At 41.8% G+C, this 20,288-nt stretch overlaps 1 protein-coding gene across 1 annotated transcript in view; it reads right to left on the reverse strand.

The window, feature by feature from the left end:
* The window catches only part of rhoq (ras homolog family member Q), an 87,184-nt gene that overhangs the window by 32,149 nt on the left and 34,747 nt on the right, over positions 1-20,288 (reverse strand). The window lies entirely within an intron of this gene.

The raw sequence follows: 20,288 nt of genomic DNA on the forward strand, positions 1-20,288 counted from the left end.
TTGTAACCATGGCGACAACAGTCAAAGCGCTGCTCGCTGCCTGTGCTGTCTGTACTTACACTGTTGTGTGTTATATCACGGTCATCGGCGCTAAGCCCCGCTCTGACCCCTGGCATGCTACGCTAACCTCACTGAGCAGATGCCTGTTCATCATCAGCCAATCATATACTCTAACTCCACCCATGCACATACTTATTCTTATGTTTGCGTGCATGCTTGTCGACTTAACACACACATCGGCTATATTTTGCCCTGCAAACTCATGTGTGCTCTCTCTCGAGTCAGCGCGGCACTTTGCATGCACACTGCATGACCTCTAGACTAGTATAGGATTTCTGCTGCTGTTACAGTGCATATTGTAGTCTAGTCTTCAGGCTATTCTTAGCACTGCTATAAGTGAAAACACGAGGAGGAAAGTTGGAAGGTTTTGAAGGCTGCAGATCAGATATACGCTGCATACTTGTACAAATCATCAACTTGGATATCTGATGCACCGAGACAGAAATATTCTTACGCTGTCTTACTGTGTTTCCGTTTGGTTTTTTTTACAGACACTGAAGGTTTGCAGCGTTTGATTGAAGTAATTCCAAGTAAAAGACAGATATATCTTTGTTTCCAATGGCACATTACAGCCCCATTTACTGTCATAATAGAACAAGAAGCTACAGCTCTGAAACTAGCTGCATCACTCGCAACAAAACACAATTAAAAACACCCAGTTGTGGACGCCCAGGATACAAAAAGTACAGGCTGTGGAAGAGAGGCGTGGAGCCTTGCAGCGTTAGGGGAATTGGCCATTCCCAAGCTGGGACAAGAAGGGGAAAGTCCAAAAAATAAAAATAAAACACACACACACACACACACACACACACACACAAAGAGGAAAAAACCTGCCATTAATGGTATTTATTTGATCCTGTATCAGAACTAACAGCAAACCATGCCACGGTTTTTCATTGCATTTTCTCTCCCTGCCAGATGAGAACCATATCAAACTGAATGAGTTGGATAGCCTCTAGCTGTTTGGACTCCATAATTTAACCACCCATTATGAGGTCAACAGATTCAAAATAACTTCTCTGTTGGTAAACAGTAAGTATCTGCATGTAAAAGGTTCACTAAAGTCGAGCTCAACAAGAAAGCAATGCAACAGTTCCTTTTAAATGATTCAATCTGCTGTGAAATATGATACATATCTCATAAATATCTCAAACATCAATCTGCTGTTCCTCTGTTACCCCGCAGCTACTGTATGTGGTTGGTGTTGAAGTGGTTCTGCCATGTGTCTTATCTTTGATCATCATAATTAGTTTATTATCCAACTTAAAAACTTTTATTATTATTAACTGAAGTGTCAAAAACCTTCAAACTCTGAAAGTTGGCTTCAGATACTTGATCAGATAGTCTTATTGAATGGATTCATTCCTTGATCAGATTGTCCTGATTTAAATACAAGTTTTACCTAAGCCTGCATTTGATTTAAGGCTAAGCAAATGCATTTGAGAAGTAGCTCATAGAGATAGTTTTGTGGCTTAACTTAGCTTCAATAACCCTGTTCATTTTCCTCAGTGTGGGGTATGAAAACCACACTAAGTGGTTCTACAGGCTAGTAGCTCTTTGAGGCTGCACTTAGGCACAGTAATGCTTCGAGCTATGATAACATTACTGTCATTGTTCACAATGCTAACATGCTGATTCTAAGCCTCTGTAATCTTGATCACCAACTTACTATATCATGTTAGCATGCCAACATATGTTAATTAGCACCACTGATTGTATATGACTATGGATGTCATGGCAGCTTCCCAAAAGTGAAGCCAAAACATCTCGATCGCCCCCTTGGTGGTTGGCTGCAGTATATAGGTCACAAGTCCCGCCTCCTCTATGACAGTGGATGGGACGTGAGCCAAACTAAAAAAAAAAAATTCTGTCATTTTGGTAGTTATTATCACTCTGATGGTGGTTCAACTGCTCAGTTTTCTGATAAGTTTGTTTTGAAATAGTCCAACTCTACTGCACAGACTCTGGTCACAAATAACATCACACAAGCAAGATGGCAGCTCCTGCAAAAGAGATATTTTGGCTTCACTTTTGCATAGCAGCAGGAAGTGGAGACACGTCATCCATATTTATATACAGTCAATAATTAGCACCAAACACCTACAGCTCAGACAAATTGTAACTTTAACCTAATGGTGATGCTTGAAGATGAACCATGAGATCTAAAAGTTACTAAAGTGTATCCTGAGGGGAATGTGGGTACCAAATTTCAGTCCGGACCGAGGTGATGGTTTAACCTACAGACTTAGAGACCAACACTGCCATTCCTAGATCCAGCTGCTAGCATGGCTATACACTATAGGTTTGTTTAAACTTAGAAAATAGTGTTCAAACTCAATACTGAGCCCTAACCATTAACATTCAACAGGTACTATGAGCAAAGTTACTTATATTGACCTATTGATCACTTTCTTTCCTTTAAACCTAAGTTAATTGTATGTTTTACACTTTGTTATTGGTGGTGAACAAAGTTTCTTATCCACACATCCAGCAGACAAGGAGCAATATTAGCATTCATTTCGAGCCATGTTTTCATCTACCAGACGTGTGTAAGTGTGTCTGCTGTTTGGTACTGTGCAGGTAGAGTGCTGTTTGTATATCAGAGCTTCTGAATTGAAATCAGCTGCCTGCTGTGGTTGGAAATTTTGAGTATGATGAGAGCGATGAGAGTGAACCGAAACAATAAAGTTACGGGTCATAAAACCAAAACAAAGAGCTGAAAGACATGAAAAAGCTCTGTAGAGTGTAAGGGAAGTGCAGAGTTGGGTGACAATTCTCAGTGGGTTCATCACTATGAGAAGAACTTTCGTCATTGCGCTTAGTCATTTGACGTGTTGTTAATATAAAAATATGGATTAGTGCAGCTTTAAATACCATGCACTCATTCAACTGTTAGCAGATTGATCAATCTTCGTATTCTTTGGTGCTTTGCTCGATTCTGCCTCGTCATAAATATGTCATCACCCTCAAACATTGCTACAGTGGATTAAAATCCACAGTGGACATGCACATTTAATAACACAGACATATGAGTATCTCTCCTCTCACGGCCTCGTCTCACGGCCTCGTCTCCAGCAGCAGTCGATTAATGAGCACAGCTTCTCTGAGCTCGTGGAGGTTTCTTGCGGGTGCCAGCAGCACCCGAACCACACCCAAACAGCTGGAACGAGGACAGAAGAACACAGCTGTGAGAAGGACGGGGAGGGGAGGGGAGGGAAGGGGAGGGGAGACACTTCGAAAACATACAGTACACAGGTTCAGTGGCTTAAAAATGCACTGTTAATGCCCTGTGCGACTGAGTGTGCACTTTTAACCGCAGATTTGAGTGCACATTACAAGTGATTCAGAATGGTTATAGCATAAAAAGCCTCAGTGTATGCATGAATGTGTGTGTGTGTGTGTGTGTGTGTGTGTGTGTGAACGGGAACAATGCAGCCATTTATGGGGTGAATACCGCAGCCTTTAACAAGGGCCCTTAACATATTAACCATGTGACCCGCTTGAACTCAGAAAATGTCTTGAAACAACCCCAGTCTGCTCTCCTGCTATACTCCCCTATACCCCAAAAAAAAGAGATGCAAAAGTCCAAGAATAGTTAATAAAACTTGTTTCAGTATCTCAAATCTTCAAGTTCTTAAATTGGCTGTATTCAAAGAGGCAAATTTCATTATCCCAAGCAAATGTGTTTCATAAAATTACATCAGGCCTACGCGTAATACGAGCATAAATAGAGCTGAAGTATGTGTGAACGAGTGGGAGCAGCGCTGACCTCTGACCCATAGTACGATCCGGGCCGCCTTTTGCCCCATTCAGGCTGTGATGTCACCCTGAGTACAGAACAGAACAGGCAGTGCTGGAAAAGAAGGCCAAAAAAAAAAAAAGAAGAGAGAGAGAGAGAGAGAGAGAGAGAGAGAGAGAGAGAGAGAGAGAGAGAGAGAGAGAGAGAGAGAGAAAGAGAGAGAGAGAGAGAGAGAGAGAGAGAGAGAGAGAGAGAGAACTGAGGAACACGGTCCAGCAAAATAATTATATGAGAGAGGGAGTGAATCAGGAAATAGCTTTTGGTTTGGGAAACTCAAGAGTTTGAGGGAGCGCTGCCATGTGCTAAATGAAAACAGGATTTGAAAAAAAGAAAAGAAAAAAAAAAGAAAGAAAAGAAAGAGGAGTGCGAGAGAACACAAATAAAGCCAAAATGTGTGTGCAGAGGGGTGGCAGGGTAGCCAGTGGTCAGCGCAGCGAGGAGAATATCCCTCAACCTCCCCTCTCTCTCCGCTGCTGTACTTCTCCTCCTCTTAACTTCTCTCTCTCTCTCTCTTTCCATATGAACCTCTCCTCCTCCTCCTCCTCCTCTGCTTCTCTTCGCTCTCTTCGTTCTTTGTGTGGAGTTGGCTGCCGGGCGGCTCTCGGCTCTTTCCTCACACATTTTAATGGGTATCTTCCCAATCATGTTTTTTATTGCAGGAAATTTCAGCACACCACATTGCGTGAGCTGAAGGAGCGCTCCATTCTTAGCTCGGCACCGCTGAGTGCCAGGGTGTGTTGTGAGCTTGCCAGTGTGTGTTTATGTGTGTGTTTGTGTGTGTGTGTGTGTGTGTGTGTGTATGGTGGTTACAAAAATGGGGAGGTGAGCTGGAGTGGCATTAGTGTCAGTTTGATGCCAACAAACGCCCCCTCCACTTTCTTATTCTTCTTTTAGTAACAATAGTGAAGTCGAGGAAGGAGGAGGAGGAGGAGGAAGAGGTGGAAGCCATTGCGAAAAAGACCCAAAGAAATGTAGTTTGTGAGTCAGTACACTGTGGCATAACTTTACAGGAATTTTTACTCAGAATCCCCCCCCCACCACCACCACCCTTTACCCTGCCCATAGCCAACACCATCACCAACACCCAACCTTTCACTTCATTTGTGAGAGCGTCAACTCCTCACCTCTCCCTCTCTCCTAACCCTAACCCTAACCCTAACCCTAACCCTTACTTTCTTCTCCCTCTCTCCTCCCTCCCTCCCCTCCCCGGCAACCACCTGGGTTTTTCTCTGAAAAGAAGAAGGCCGTGGTTTTTTGGGCCTGCGGTTTAATTGAAATAATATTTGCTGTACTCCGCTGCCTCCCCGGCTCTATTCTCCCTTAACAACGGGCATTATTTTTAGCCTCTGTGCCGAGTTCTGTCATTTCCTGTTGCAGGGCTTCGCTGCGCTTTCGACCACAAGCAGACTCAAAACGCTCTGTGTGTACCTCTCCGCCAATCACACCGTTCCTCGCAACACCAGAAGCAGAGCGCGTCTGCTGTGGGAATCTGTCCGCATCTTCACACGAGATAAAACCAAAGACACTCGGGCTGTGATTCACCACTACTGCGTTTGATTTAGGACTGACACGCGAATAAGTTGGTTAAATCATTTCACATGTTCCTAACGAGAATCAGCAATGCAACTTGAGAAAACAGCACTGTTTTCATGTAGTGCTCAGCCTTCAAACTGTTTTTAAATATCCATAAATGACACTCATTCCCCTCTTTGTGTGTGTGTCTGTGTATGTTTTTTATTTATTCCATGACTTGCAGATTCAGAAGAAGCTCCACTGAGTTACATAAATCTATACTGACGCTGGTACAGAGATATCATTTACAGTACGCTGTCCCGACCCATATGGTGCAGACACAGGACCTCACATGCAGTGCAAAGAGAGGAGTGCAAGACAAAGTTTGGACAGTAGACTATACAGATCACTCTACAAATATACATTCAACAGGCAGCAGAATGACTGTGTGCATTCAAGCAGTGTGGATCACAGCATGGCCGCAGCTGCAGAGGGGACTGACCCATGCACTGAAATAAATGGTAAGCCTCAATTGTGCTTTGTCTTTAGTGCTTAATTGGCAAATATTAGGTAGAGCGTGGTAAACATTACACTCGCTTAACATCAATCTCAATCTGTGCATTGTCATTGTGAGCATGTCAGCTTGCTTACGTTAGCATTTAGCTTCAAAGCACTACTGCAGCCTCACAGAGCTGCTAGTTTAGTCTTGTTCTGGGTCTTTTTCACTGCCAGTAAATAATGCATTTCATATTTGTGGTTTATTTACAACATGCAAAACGAGTAATGAGTAGTTAGTATGAGTAATGATGAGCCAACATGGCTGAACAAACCTGATTGACAAGTGATTGAAGATTGGAGCAAAAAGTGGAGCCCTAAAAGACACAAGGATTACTTTCAATGATAAGTCCAAGTTATGACTTGGACAATTTTTGTAGTTTAGGCCTTTATTTGTATATGTTATGATACCATTGTACTGACATTGCCACATTAAAACTCAACATGGCAAGAAACAAACAGTCATCTAACGAGATGGGTTTTAAACAAGCCAAAATCTGAGCCTTATTATCCAAACCAGCGAACCTGAAACATAAATGATCCCTCATTACAAAGGAAAACTACCATAAATACAATGTCAGGTTTAACCAGAGGGTTGGTCTGTATTAGGGCTGGGTATCATTTAAAAAATTACAATACCAGTACCGATCCAAGTACCCTTAAAGTGATACCGATAGCAGTTGAGTATTTCATTCTATACCCATCATGTGAATAGAAGCATTAAATTGCATGAAATGTCACCACTAATCTAAATGATTAGATTTTTACACAACTGCATTTTGAAAGTCTTCAAAGTGAGCCAATCACATGTCGCATTAAATCTAAGAATGCTTGACTTGATTGGCTGTGAGCAAATCCATACAAATAGTCATATTTTCTAGCTCTGGGTGCAAAAACGATCGATTGCAGGTATCGTTTGACAGGAGACGTTTCGATACTACTTGGTATTGATTTATTACGTTCGATACCTTAAAGGTATTGAGTACTGATACCCAGCCCTAGTCTGTATATTGTGATGGATGTTTACAGTGGACAGTCTGGGTAGAAATTTTACCATTTTGCTGTTTGCGTTTGGCTGCCCTCGACGCAATCGTCTGATTGTCTAGTCGCTCATGATTCTTGCCACATCACAATCTTTTTGAGCACTCCCAGTGTTAGTGTTCTCAGCAATTTACTAGAAAAATATGACCCATGTTGCAGTTAAGTGGTTGATTCATACTCTCCATTGATAAAGAAAGGATGAAACATGCATAGTTCACACTATGTTGGATGAAGCAAATGTTTGAGTCAGATTACTTTGGAAAACAAAAAAAGTGCGTAGATAGAAAACCTTGCAGCCAGAAGTCACAGGTTCAGATCTGCAGAGGAGCAAGTTACCCAACAAGCAACAGCTCCAGTCGAGTTGCTCAATGACCTGTGGTTGTTTTGGGCAGCTCCCATGCAGGATGTGAAGCTGTGCCTTGCTCTTAGAAAAGAGGAGGGAGCTCCGAGAACCTTTTTCTATTCAAACAAAGATTACAAAGAAACAGCAGATAAAATGGCTTTGTTCAAATTTCTGGTAAAAAGGTTCTATTGAAAGCAAAAGCATGTGGTTAACAGAACCTCCTGGTAGGGTACGTTGGTCGGAGCTGGTTTTCTTAAAAACACACACGCACATAAAGTGTTCTATCAATGTAGTTAGGCTCAGCATTAACACCAACAACCTTCCATAGTACACCCACACTGTATGAGGTCAAGGAAGATCGTTCAACGCCACAGAAGCTCATATATTATGTTTATATCCCTGGAGCAGAGTTACATGTGTAATAGTTACCAGACAATGTGAACAGCATGTAAACATCATATAGAGACTTTATGGTCAGATCTGCCAGAGAAAATATGTCAACACACATTAACAAAGCAAGTGAACCTTCCACAACCTGGGTGGGTTGTGTGGTCATATAGCCGGTGCCCCACAGCTGCGTGAGTCACTGGGAAACAGAGAGGGGCCAGTGTGACAGTTGAGTGGTGGTTGAACCCCCCTCCCGTCCACCCCCCAGCCCTCCTAAAGAGACCCTGGGGCCTGGATGAAAAACCTCTGGGCTCCTTTGTGGTCACCCTTAGCTGATTCACTCTTCTGGGAAAGACGGCTCAGAAAGGAAACCACATAGCAGCCTTGTTTCTCACTGTCTTGTCTTGATCTCCTCTCTTTTTCTTCTTTTCACCACTAAAGAGATAGATCTGTCTGTGCCTCTTATCGTTCAGGCTGTATGGTATCACTTTGCATTTCATCAGTGCAGTTGCCATTATTAACAAATGATTAAACGCGTTGTTTTAGCACTGCCAGGGGAGGCAAGGCTTTCAAAATGGAAGTCATTATGGTTATTTAGTTGGTTTAAAGCTGCTCTAATCAATATTTTTATGTCCATGTGTCTAAAGGTCTCGCTTGTTGTAATGAACCCTGAGAGAATTATGCCGCTTCCTCTAAGCTCTAGCATTTTAGCATCTTGCAGCTGTGTGTTTTGATTTTATGGCCCACAACTTTATTGTTTTGGTCTCTCCACTGTCGTCAGCATCTTTTTCCAGACTTAAGGGGTAGCTATTTCCAGTAAAAAAATGTTTTAAAAAGCTCTGATAAACACAAGTTAAACTACCTGTTTATCACCAAACAGCAGTGGTGAGCGCAGCAAAGCATTTAGCAAGTAAAGAGTCAGATATTTCCCACAAAAGTTGGTGGAGACAAATACTGAGCTAAAAGGAGAGTGAATATTGGACTATGTTACTCTGTGTCTGCTAGAATTTAAAAGCAACTGTTTCGCTAACATATCCACCGTGTTAGCTTTATAATTTGATGTCAGTGTTGTGTTAACAGCTTGCTATGCTGCCTCCAAGTGGCCAAAATCAATCATCGCAGGTTTTAAATCACTGGTCTGTTTCGGGGTAGCATATGGGTCGTAAAGGTTACTACCATGGCTTTAAACTCTTAAGGTCTCAGTAAGCTTCAAGCACACTTGGCTGTAGGCCTATAACATGTTGCCTAACCATGTCTTAGAATAGAATAGAATAGAATAACACTTTATTGGCCACCATGGTGGAAAAATAGATATGTATATGTATTGCCTGCTGTTGGTAATCCATATTACTCCTCAAGGGTATTAACATTTTTATCTTAATTGTTTATGCTGCTTTTAAATAGCCATACACATGGCCAAATAGAGCTGCACTCCTAGCTTCATCTCATGGCTTTGTAGTCAATGCAATAAATCATACAAATGGTGATAACCATGCACACTTTCGGACAGTCTCTCCTCAAAAGTATTCACGGTGTTGCACTTGAGCGTAACAAAACATTTGGACAATCACACATTTGAACAATCACTACATTAAGTGGACCTGCTAGTTTAATTGTCTACCTCGGAAAGTTATAAGAATGTTTGGAAACAGCCCTTCGATTCCGCCAGCAGCCAGTATGCTCCGTCAGAACTGGTAGTCAGCAGTTGAATAGCTTCAGAAAATACACCTTTTCAATTTTGGATTAGGGAATCTATGTAGCGCCATTTTGGTAACTTTCCAAAAATTTAGACTCAACATTCACACCCTAGTGATGCTGTGATTGGCCAGCTGAGTTTAGGCGAGAAAGTTTTTGTTCTCTTGCTCTCTTTTTTCGTTCTTGACACAATTATTTAAGTCTCTTTTAATGTGAACAGTGGAGTGCAACACTATGAATATCCTTCCAGGAAAGACTGTCTGAAAATATGTGCCACATATGAAATGATACCACCCTCATTGAGAACCAAGTGTTTGAAATAACTACTGTATTAACATATCTGATGCTGGACAACAAACTGTATGAACTAGTGCTGACTGAACATAAACTGATCCTTAGAAGGTTCAAAAAGCACTGAGTATGAAGCATACTGCAGCCTACAGTGTTGTTTCAAATCCTACTAACTGTATATACTGTATGTAGTAATCACAACTCCAGTCTGGGTTTATATGGGACTGATTTATTAATGCAATATGTGGTATGCCATTATGTGTGGTAACTTTACTATGCTTTCTTATATTTTACTTAACCGTAATGTGGTGCAACTCAGCCCAGTAAGCGCAGAAGTAGGCATAGACCCAGTTATTTTCTCAACATCTACTGGAGAATATAATACCCAGTGGATTGGAGCATCTTACTTGTAATTCAATTAATTAAAGAGTGACCAGTATTCGCAATGCCAATGACCCAGGCAATACCCCGCCGTAAGTAAATACAGCCCCACCACATATCCCATAGCTTTACCACAAGACCTATCTGAACCTCGCTCGTCTGTCCTGCTGCCTCCATAATGGTGCACCAGCCACCACAGAGGCCATAGCTTCAGCTCCAGGCCCCATAGCTCCTCCACCACACTGCCTCTGCCTGCATGGGGAATGAGGGTTTAAATATAATGCTCGCATGTCAAGTCTTTAACGCAAGAGAGGGAGTGAGGAGGAAGGAATTTGTCAGAACTCCATAAACACATACATGGATTCAGATCGCAGTGCCAGCGCTCCGAGCGAGGAGAACTTTCCGGAGGGCTCGCTGAGCGACGGGTAGGCCGAGGGTGAGAGTAAGCATGGCTGCTGAACGAACCGAGGGTTTATGCAGAGGCCAGCCAAGCAGCAATGATACACTGCACTGGAAGGGAAGAACACAGGGGAATAGGAGAGAAGAAAAAGCGAGAGCAGAGAAGCAAAGAGAAGAGGATGGATAGGACACCGTTGCAATCTGAAATGGATATGTTCAGAATCAAAACATTGGATGGGACGAGTGTTTGTACATACATACAGATATAAATTTGAAAGATTAAGATAGGATCGGTGAGGGAGATGGTAATAGAGAATGAGAAAGCACAAAGGAGGGGGGAAAGACACAGGAATTAACAGGACATGCCCACTGAAATTTTCCATTGTCTCTGCCAGAGAACAAAAAAAAAAAAAAAGGTCAGTCCAGATGCCGTTCACTGACTGTTCACATGTGGTCCAACTTCTCTGGAGCTGAGGGGTGGAGAGACTGACGAAGAAAAGCAGTGTCGAAGAGGGAGGGGGGGGGGGGGTCGGGAGGAGAGATATAAATGGGGGGGTTTGGCTCTAATCAGATTATGCGAAGCAGAACCTGGACTTCATTTGGCTAGCAGATGCTGGACAGGTGGGGAATCAACTTTAAAGGAGGTCTGAGAGAATTTGTAGGGTGCAAAGGTCACGAGGTAAAGCTACCTTTTACTGTAACCTGTTCGGAAGCACTGAAAAAAAAAAAAAAATCCAGCTGTATTAGTCCAGTCAGAGCTCAGAGTTAATGCTCAATCAATTTGTCAAGATGCAAGGCAAGACAAAGCTAGGAAATTGACTGATGGCTCTTGTGGTTCTTGTATAAACCCTTGTCTGCCTTGACTCTTCTGCTCCAGAGGATTGTGCGATTGGCCCTGTTGCTCTTGGCTTGGTCGCTGGAAGGGGAGCAGCCTGCAGGCCCGGCCCTCCTCTGCTCTCTTAGCCACTGGGAGGTGAGCTCGGGAGTGGGTGTAAAATACTGTCGGGCGGATATATTTCTGCTATGAAATATGGATGTACGCCTTGTGTGGAGCGAACACCTGTGTGTGTGTGTGTGTGTGTGTGTGTGTGTGTGTGTGCGTGTTAGTGTGCGTGCGTGCGTGTGCATTCGTATAAAGGTTAACTGGAGGTCAAGGCTCACTTTGCCGCCACAGACTTGGCGGTGCTCCAGAGCTGGAAAGAGCAGCAGCAGTGTCTCTTACTTGCGCTCTTCCTCCTCCTCGTCTTCTCCTTCTTGCCAGTTTACTGTGGTTTGCGTGCAGATAACATGCAGGGAGCCATGTGGCGTGTATCTGTGTTGAGCTCTGGGCTTAGCACTGTGTGTGGGGAGAAATGTGGGCTCAGAGCACGAGAAGTGAAGGAAATGAAAAGCCTAACTAGTTCACAAGTGAGACGGGAGTCAGATGAGCCCAAGAGAGTGTAACAGGAGGAAAGTTTCCCCCACATGCTGTCGCTGATTTCAGAAAATGGGGCTGTAAAACTAGCCCACATAGGATTTACCAGTACAGTAAAATCTAAAAATATAAACTTTCAACATTACGAAATATATGTTCCTACTAGTTTAACTCTTTAGGAAATGCACTTTTTTATTTGCTTTCATGTTGACAGATGAAAAGATTGACACCGCTCTTAACTGTCTGCTAAAAGTGAAGCCGGAGCCAGCAGATGGTTAGTTTAGCTTAGCATAAAGACTGGAAACAGCTAGCTTGGCTGTGCTTGGAGGTAACAAAATCTGTGTTCCTGCACCTCTAAACTCTCACTGAAGGTTTGTTCATACTTGTAATACCAACATGGACAGCTGCGGACTCGCACTTGGACAGCTAACAGGCTGCCCTGCATACTACAACGGGGGGTCTCGATAACAAAATGGCAACCTCATAACCGCAAACTCTTACTAATTAATATGTTTTAAGACTGACTTAAGACGTTTTAAGGCCACATGTTTTTTAAGATTAGACTGAGATATAAGGTGTTAATTTGAGAGTTTTAGTGGTGCTTCATTACCTTTGGACGGAGCCAGACCAGCTGTGTGCTCTTTATGCTATGCTAGTATAACTATCTGCTGGCTTTGGCTTCACTTTTAGCAGACAGATAAGAGCGGTGTCAATTGTTTCTTCTGTCAACATGAAAGCAAATTTAAAATGTGTATTTCCTAAAGATTTAATCTAGTTGGAACATATATTTAGTAATGTTGAAAGTTTATATTTTTAGATTTTACTATACAGGTAATACCAGAAATAACTCCCTATTGACTATATAGTACACTATATTTAACCTTTGCCATTTTGAGTGTCTGAATGCTGAGTGTGTAAATATATCTATACTATATAGTGCCCTCAAATATTACACCATGGAACGAAAAAAGTAGCATGCATGGTCAAAGGTCAGCTAAAGAATAGCAGCCCACAATGCAATGCTTCACATTTTAAAGATGTGAAAAATACTGCCGCGCCACTCTACAGCTGATGGTGACGACACAAAATTATGGACGATAAGTTAATTCTGAAATCATGATTTGCTGTTCACTAATGACTGAACTTCAGTATTTATTGTTTATTATATAGGGAGTAGTGAAAGAGTGAATAATGGAGTGATTTCGGACACAGCCTCAGTGGTAGATTTAGATGTGGGCGATATGGGCAGTTACCCATATCTTGCTGGAGCCATACCATAATAACCCCCCCCCCCCCCCAAAAAAAAAAAAAAAAAACGATCGGTTTTCTATCGCTCATTTGCATGTCACATCAATGATATAATGTCAGCGGGTGGATCAGTTAACCTTGTTGGAGAGGGCGCCCTTGTTCTAGTTTGTCAATTAGCAGCTTCTGCCTGTTGAGAAGATGTCATAGTCAGAAGTAGGAGATGGGGAGAGGAGCAAGGGTAGATTGACCTCAGGTCTCTACACTGAAAGCCAGAGGTAGGAGAAGCGGGGGAATCTAGCGCACCTAATTTTGTATGGTAGCCTAGTGGTACAAAAAGTAAAATTAGAAACACTAAAAATAGTATGTTGTTCTATTTGTATATTAGTGTGATGTAGGATTTGTGCAATTTACTTTTATTTGTTTTTATTAGCAATATGTTTCTGCGTACTTCATTTTTGGTATTTGTGATTGTTATGATTGTATATAATTTGTGTGTGGGACGGTAAACCCTGGGCGCCATACATACAAGCTAGAACTGCCACTGCACAGCCTGTTTTTGACTGTGTATCAATCTTCTCATCTAGCTCACACCAGGAATGCGTATAAGTGTATCTCTCCCGAAATGTCAAACTATCGCTTTAATACCTACAACATTTGACATTCATGAAATATTTTACTGCAACACAACATTTTCCACTTTCCCACTCATTGACACGCTAAAACAAAAAATAATACAGCGTGGCGAGTACATCGCATGCCAGAACGCTAATGTGGAACCAGGCTATTTAAGTGTGTTAAATAAGTGTGTCTTACCAAATAAAGTACCGAGTTCTTGTGTGAACCCTCATTATCGAATGACATAAAAACAAAAAATAATGTTCTTGGCCAGGAACAGCAGACAAAACAAACCCTCTTATCTTGATAGCAGTGTGATGGTTCTCACCCTTGACATGTCTTCTGAAGCTGCTGCCAACAATAACCGCTTATTGCAGCTCAATGTGCCAAGCAGAGATAGAGCTGTGCTCAGCGTGGAGGCCCTGCACGATGGGTTGAGGAGGAGGCGTCTCAGCCCAGGGCCACACCGAGATGAAATCAGGTAGGTCTGGCCTGCTGATAAACTGACAGGACCTTCATCATCTCCACTTTCATCCTCCTCCTCTTGTCAGTGACCCACATCCAACTCTAGATTCCACAACTTACTGCTGGAGAGTTATTGCTCGGTTTCTATTCCAGTTGAGCCAGAGGATTTAACAGGGGGACTTGTACGTGGTATGTTTTGACAGCACGGATGCAAGTGTACTTTTATAAGTTTACGAGTCTGTTTTTTCGTCATCTCGTCGAGCCCCAAAGAAAGTCTCCTATCCTCACCCTCTCTGCTCCTGGGCGAGCGTCAATTATTCATAAGCCTTGGGTAGCTAACTTGAAACCGATAACCCACATGCTATTTATACTTCATTTCAAACGAACAAATACTTAACTGTGAAGTTCCAGGCAGCTTGATCGTGTCTGTCTGCATAGCCACTGGTGGGCAGAGGAGGGGGGGGGTTATGCAGACCAGGCAGGAGGGGGTGCGAGGTTCAACTGTCTACTGGGAAGAGAGGCCGAACCAGAGGCCGCCCGCCACAGGTGAGACTGAAGGGCGGAGCGCAAAAGAACGTCTTTTAAAATTCAGAGATTTTCATTGTCTTATTTCTAGATATGTATATAATGTAGATGTATTTCATTATAGTGCTCTTAATGCTCTGAAGCCCACTTCTTTCTCTGGTGACAACCCATCATCTCACAACTCTAATAACCGCTTACTTGAAGTGAAGCAGACATTAGTTTTAGGCTTCAACACCTGAACCAGACCTGCAGCAGTGTGTTTTGTGATGAAGGACATTTCTTGCACACGAGCTGCAGAATAAGTGTGTTTGCACGCAAGTGTGTTGGCCATGTTAAGTGTTTGGGATTTGTCTGAAAGGCAATATTTGTGAAGGCTTGACAGTTTTTGAATCCTATTCAAAATGAAATGAGAGGCAGATATATTTCAATATTTTTCAAAAAATGTACTGGAAAGGAATACAATTTATAAATTTGTGTCATAATTAGTTTTATAAAGTTACATTTTGTTCTTTCAAAACAAACAAACGGAGCTGAAGTTTAATAACATCATCAAATCTTTGGTGGGAATTTAACTCTATAAAGGATTGATTCATGACTGGAGGAGAAGCCATTTAAAGTCTGGGCAATGAATCTGTAGGCAATTTGAAATATTTAAGAAAATACTACTAGTAGTACTACTAGTAATACTACATAGTACTACTATATGTCCGCCCTCATGAACTAGTTGGGTTGGAGCTATGATGATACATACACTGCTCTTTCAAATTAAAAAATACATTGAATCACTTTTGGACATTTTCTTTCAAACTCAGTTTTACTAAATGTCTCAAGTAGAAACATACTAGCTGCTTTGAATTAAAGATTACTTTTACCTGAAGGCATCAATGAATTAATGATAATCTATGATGTAATTATGATGTGTCATGGTAATCATGTGGTGGGCAACTTACATAAATTAAAATATATTTCTTATATAATAACTGATACTGAGCCCCGTGCTGTGGAACATGAACTGAAACTGAACACCCAAATGTCACCTCGACCTGGAACCACATCACACTCTGACTCCATGGACATTGGTTATTACAACATAATAAAGAAAACATACTCAGTATTATATCATGGGCCAGTGTGGATTACACTTAACAGTTTTATTTGGAATATTAAGACAATGAAGCATAAGCCAAGCACCAAGAGTGACAGCTACAAGTGTCGCATCATACGGCTCTTAAAATGAACAGGTTATACTGGAAAACAACTGTTTTTTTTTTTTTCTCTTTGAATGGTGAAGCAGATACACAGAACAGACAGTGAAATGTGAACATGATTATGCCATTTACACGCTCCAAATCCTACCTGACAGCAGAGGAGAAAAAGAAAAGAAAAGAAAAAAGAAAAGGAGGGGGGGAAAAAAAGCAAGGAAAAGCAGAAGAAAAAACTGGAACAGATATTCGTCTGACGACAGCTTGGTCAGCCTGTGGCAGTGGCTGCAACCCCGGATTTAAAAAGGGGCTCTTTGTGATTGGTCAGAACGAATAAGGCGGTCTGGGGACACTGCGCTACTGCAGAGCGACAACCATTAGTTCCCATCATTGTCAAGTCCTGTTGCCTCGGCACCCACATCCACACAGCAACCAATGTGCACATACAGCATTAAAGTGACAGAGGATTGCAACCATTGTTACACTACACTCCATTGCATATTAGGGAGAAGTTATAATGAAAAATAATAATTCTTTCATACATCTTTTTCTGTTTGCATATAGCACTTAACCCAGCTTTCTAAAATATATATGGGAAACATGAAAGAAAATGTTAAAAATATCTTTTTTTTTTCTCTTAATGTTAGTTTGTTTGAAACCATGAGTCGTACCGAGGTGGGGGGGGTGGGGGGGGGTTAGGAGTCCTACATCAAGGGTTGTCGCTGTAGTTTAACGGGACGCCTGGCGACACGGCCAGCCCGTCTCAAATCCAGACCGGACCCAGTGGTTTCTTGCCACAAACGAGGCTCTCATAGTGCAGCTAAATAGTGTCATACTAATGACAATATAAAGGTCAAAATAGTTCAATTCACGGCATTTTGCTTTCTTTTTTTTTTTTTTCTCTCTTAAGAACATAGAATATACACGTAAACACCTATCTTTGTTTTTCACACAGACAGGTGGTGCTGGCTAAATGTGGTCCATGTTTACACATCCCTGGCTTAGGGTGGGGTTGTGAGTGTGTGTGTCGATACCTGGGGTAGTGCAGGTGTCAGAAGAAGTGTTGACAGTTAAGTGTGTGCAAATGTTCATGTGTGTTCCAGACAGTTTAATGCACCACAGAAGAATAAAAATGTCTTTTCATCGGGCTCCTGTTACATAACTCCATCATTCATCATACATACAATGTTTTTTTTTTCTTCTTCTTCTTCTTCTTCTTCTTCTAAATCTACAGGTTATATGGCAAACATGTGCTACGGTTAATGTCAGATATTTCCCATGGGGAAAACTGGGTTGAGAGGGTCCTGGGACTCTCCTTGCAATGGGCCTGCCTGAGAATAAAGGGTTGGAGGGGTGAAGGGGCTGGGGTGGGACAGGGGCAGAGGCATTGTTCATAGGAGTCACACACAGTCATCACCCCTCACAGTCGACTCTGCGTCCCCCCCCTCCACTGGAACCCGCCGTGTGGCTCTGTCCGTACACAAATATACCTCCCACGCAACATGCGCGCGCACCAAGAATCGAGCTCCATCGACGCGACGCAGCTTACAACGCCTGAATTTAAGTGAAATATCTCAGGACCTCCTGCTTTTTTTTTTTTCTCCTCCTAAAAACACTCACACAAGTCTCACCATCTTGAGCTAATACACATACAGTGCGGTCGGCGAGTATTCAGACAGTGAGTTTTTGAATTTTTGTTTAGGCGCTGTACTGCAGCACATTGGTAATTACAAAGACTGTGCGGTTAAACGGCTGTCTTTCAAGTTTTGAGTATGTTTGAGGGTGTTCAAATCCAATATTGGGTCAATAGGATGCCTCTTTTAAAGAAGTTTTTTTATATATTGAACACGCAATCCTGACATTTAATGCCAAAAAGAGCAAGCAATAAGCCTACAAATATGGACAAGGCAACAAATGAGTTTGAGTCACCTGACCTCAATCCAACTTAAGATGTCTTACGTGATAAAGACCAAACGGAAGCTTTATAGGGATGAAATGACTAAGTATTAATAAAAATATGGATGACACACCCTCTAATTAACGCCCAACAGTCATTTAAACTTCAGTAAACAGACACGACAAAAATGCATCACTGTCCTGATACTCGCTGCCTGCACTGTGGAACACAAGTACACAATTAAAGTGCTATTTACTTCAAAAAAAGAAATCCCCTTGCCCTCTGTGCCGCTGCCACAACACCGGGGGCACTCAGTGAGCCAGCTCCATCTCTCCTTCTCGCTCCATAACGTTAACGGCAAGCTAACATCGCTCAGACAGAGAAAAAGTGGCCGGAATAACAGACCGCAAGTCCACTCAGTCACCTCTGCCTGTGTTGTTAGGGATGTGGCCAAGTGGAGAGGTGGATATAATATTAACAGCTAAGAAATAAAGGCCTCCCTCAGTCACACAACACCTGTAAAGCAACCAGAAAGTGGCCCTTTTAGTACCCAGTAAATTTACATCCCAAACATGGTAATATTAGCCTGTGATTAGTGCCTGTGAGGATCTGGATTCTATTACTAGCAGCACAATAGACAGGTGGCAGAGATGGTAAGATGTGTGTGTGTGTCTTTGCAGATATATCTTTCAGTGTGGATGCTAAAAAATCCTGAAACATAAAAGTGCACATGCATGCGACTTAAATGCCCCCCTCCTCCTCCTCCTTTAAAAGCCCAACACACGTAGGCAAATCACATGCAGTATTCAAGTTTTTCTGAGATCAAAGTGCAGGGCAGCGGAAAATGTTTCGAACTTACGTGAGGAAATGTTTCGGATCGATTCACAGTGCAGTCGAAATAAAGTCAATATTGGTTGGTGAGATATGTGGCTTTTTTTTTTCTTTTTAAAAAGGAAAAAACATCATGACACAAAATGCCAATTATCTCTTACCATCTGTGTTAAATGAAAAACGTCTTGCCTGCCTGATTCAGATGTGAGAATCATGGTTCGGAGAGAAAAGGTGTGCAGCGTTGAGTTTCAGGGTTTGGTTTTTCAGGTGTGAACTTGACAGGACCGAGTTCTCTCCCCATTCCCCTCGAGAACATGTTATAACAGAGAAGAGCAGTCTTACATACTAGGAGTACGGAGCTAGCTTTGACTTGATGGTAAAAGCTTCAATATTATTTAGCTTCATTTTAACACTACTGAGCAACAGCGAGCCTACTAGTTAATACACGCAGTCGGTAGCTGGCTTTGGTCACAGACTCTTAGATATTCATTGGGCAAAAAAATTAAAAAGAAAAAAATGACACATTTGTTCATGACTCATCCTCCCTGAGGAGGATTCAAATAACCTTTAACGTACGTGTGGGCTGATAGACAAAAAAGGAGCACAAGTACACAGACTAAATATGAACTAGTTTGAGAAGTTAAGAGGTTTACCTTTCCAGTGATCATCATCTCATGTGTGTTTCAGCTGTAATACTTTTAGTTTTACACATTACCTGCTGTTATTTTTTCTAAGTACTTTCCACTTTCTATTTATGTGATCTTTAAATGATCTGTAAATGCTTTAAGGGAACCAATCTGTTCATCTCCACCCATCTCATCTTCCCACAGTCGTGCATTTTTTATTAAAAGCTCGACTAATTGAATTTATTAAAAAGCTAGGTAATGTGTATTTACTACTAACTAAGTTAAAAAAAAGACCGTTGGTGATTAATTAGTTCTAACAGCTCCCTGACAAATTATTTAGGCATGGTCACTAGAAGTTGTGTTATTCAGATAAAAATGCTTGACCTTCCTGCCCTCTCATGAGGATCTTTTCATCAGATTACAGACTAGAACCTAACAGTTCAGAGCTGGACAGACATGGATATTTTTCACTGGTATATGCTACAGTAGGGCTGGCATTGGACCCACTAGAGACCTAATACTTTTTTTTTAACTCCAAAACTACCAGACATAATGCATGCATTAGTGAGTGAGAACTGATGTAACTAATCTACAACTAATCATTTCAATCATCCGTCATAGCTTAACCAACATAGCACCACTAAACGTTTATCCTTTACCAAAAAAAAGGAAACATTTTTTATGTGCACCATAAGTAAGTGAGCTTACAGCTCATGCACCTCTTCATTATTATTCTCTTCAGTCTCATTTGATGGCATCAGAGTGGACTGTGTTGAAGCACCTCCGGGTTTCGGACTACGAAAAAAAAAAGCGACTGATTACGGAACAAGATGAAATGATTCTCTTAAAAAAAAAAAAAAAAAGGCACATAGGTTACACTTGTTTTCTCTTCACAATGAGAACAGGACAGAAATGAATGGCTAGCCAGTGGTGTGTATGTTCCGAGTCACACAGCTTAAAATCATTCAGATGACATAACTAAAGCTCTCGAAAGATAATGCC

The sequence above is a fragment of the Scomber scombrus genome, chromosome 12 (genome assembly GCF_963691925.1).
Source record: "Scomber scombrus chromosome 12, fScoSco1.1, whole genome shotgun sequence".
In the NCBI taxonomy this organism is placed as follows: domain Eukaryota; kingdom Metazoa; phylum Chordata; class Actinopteri; order Scombriformes; family Scombridae; genus Scomber; species Scomber scombrus.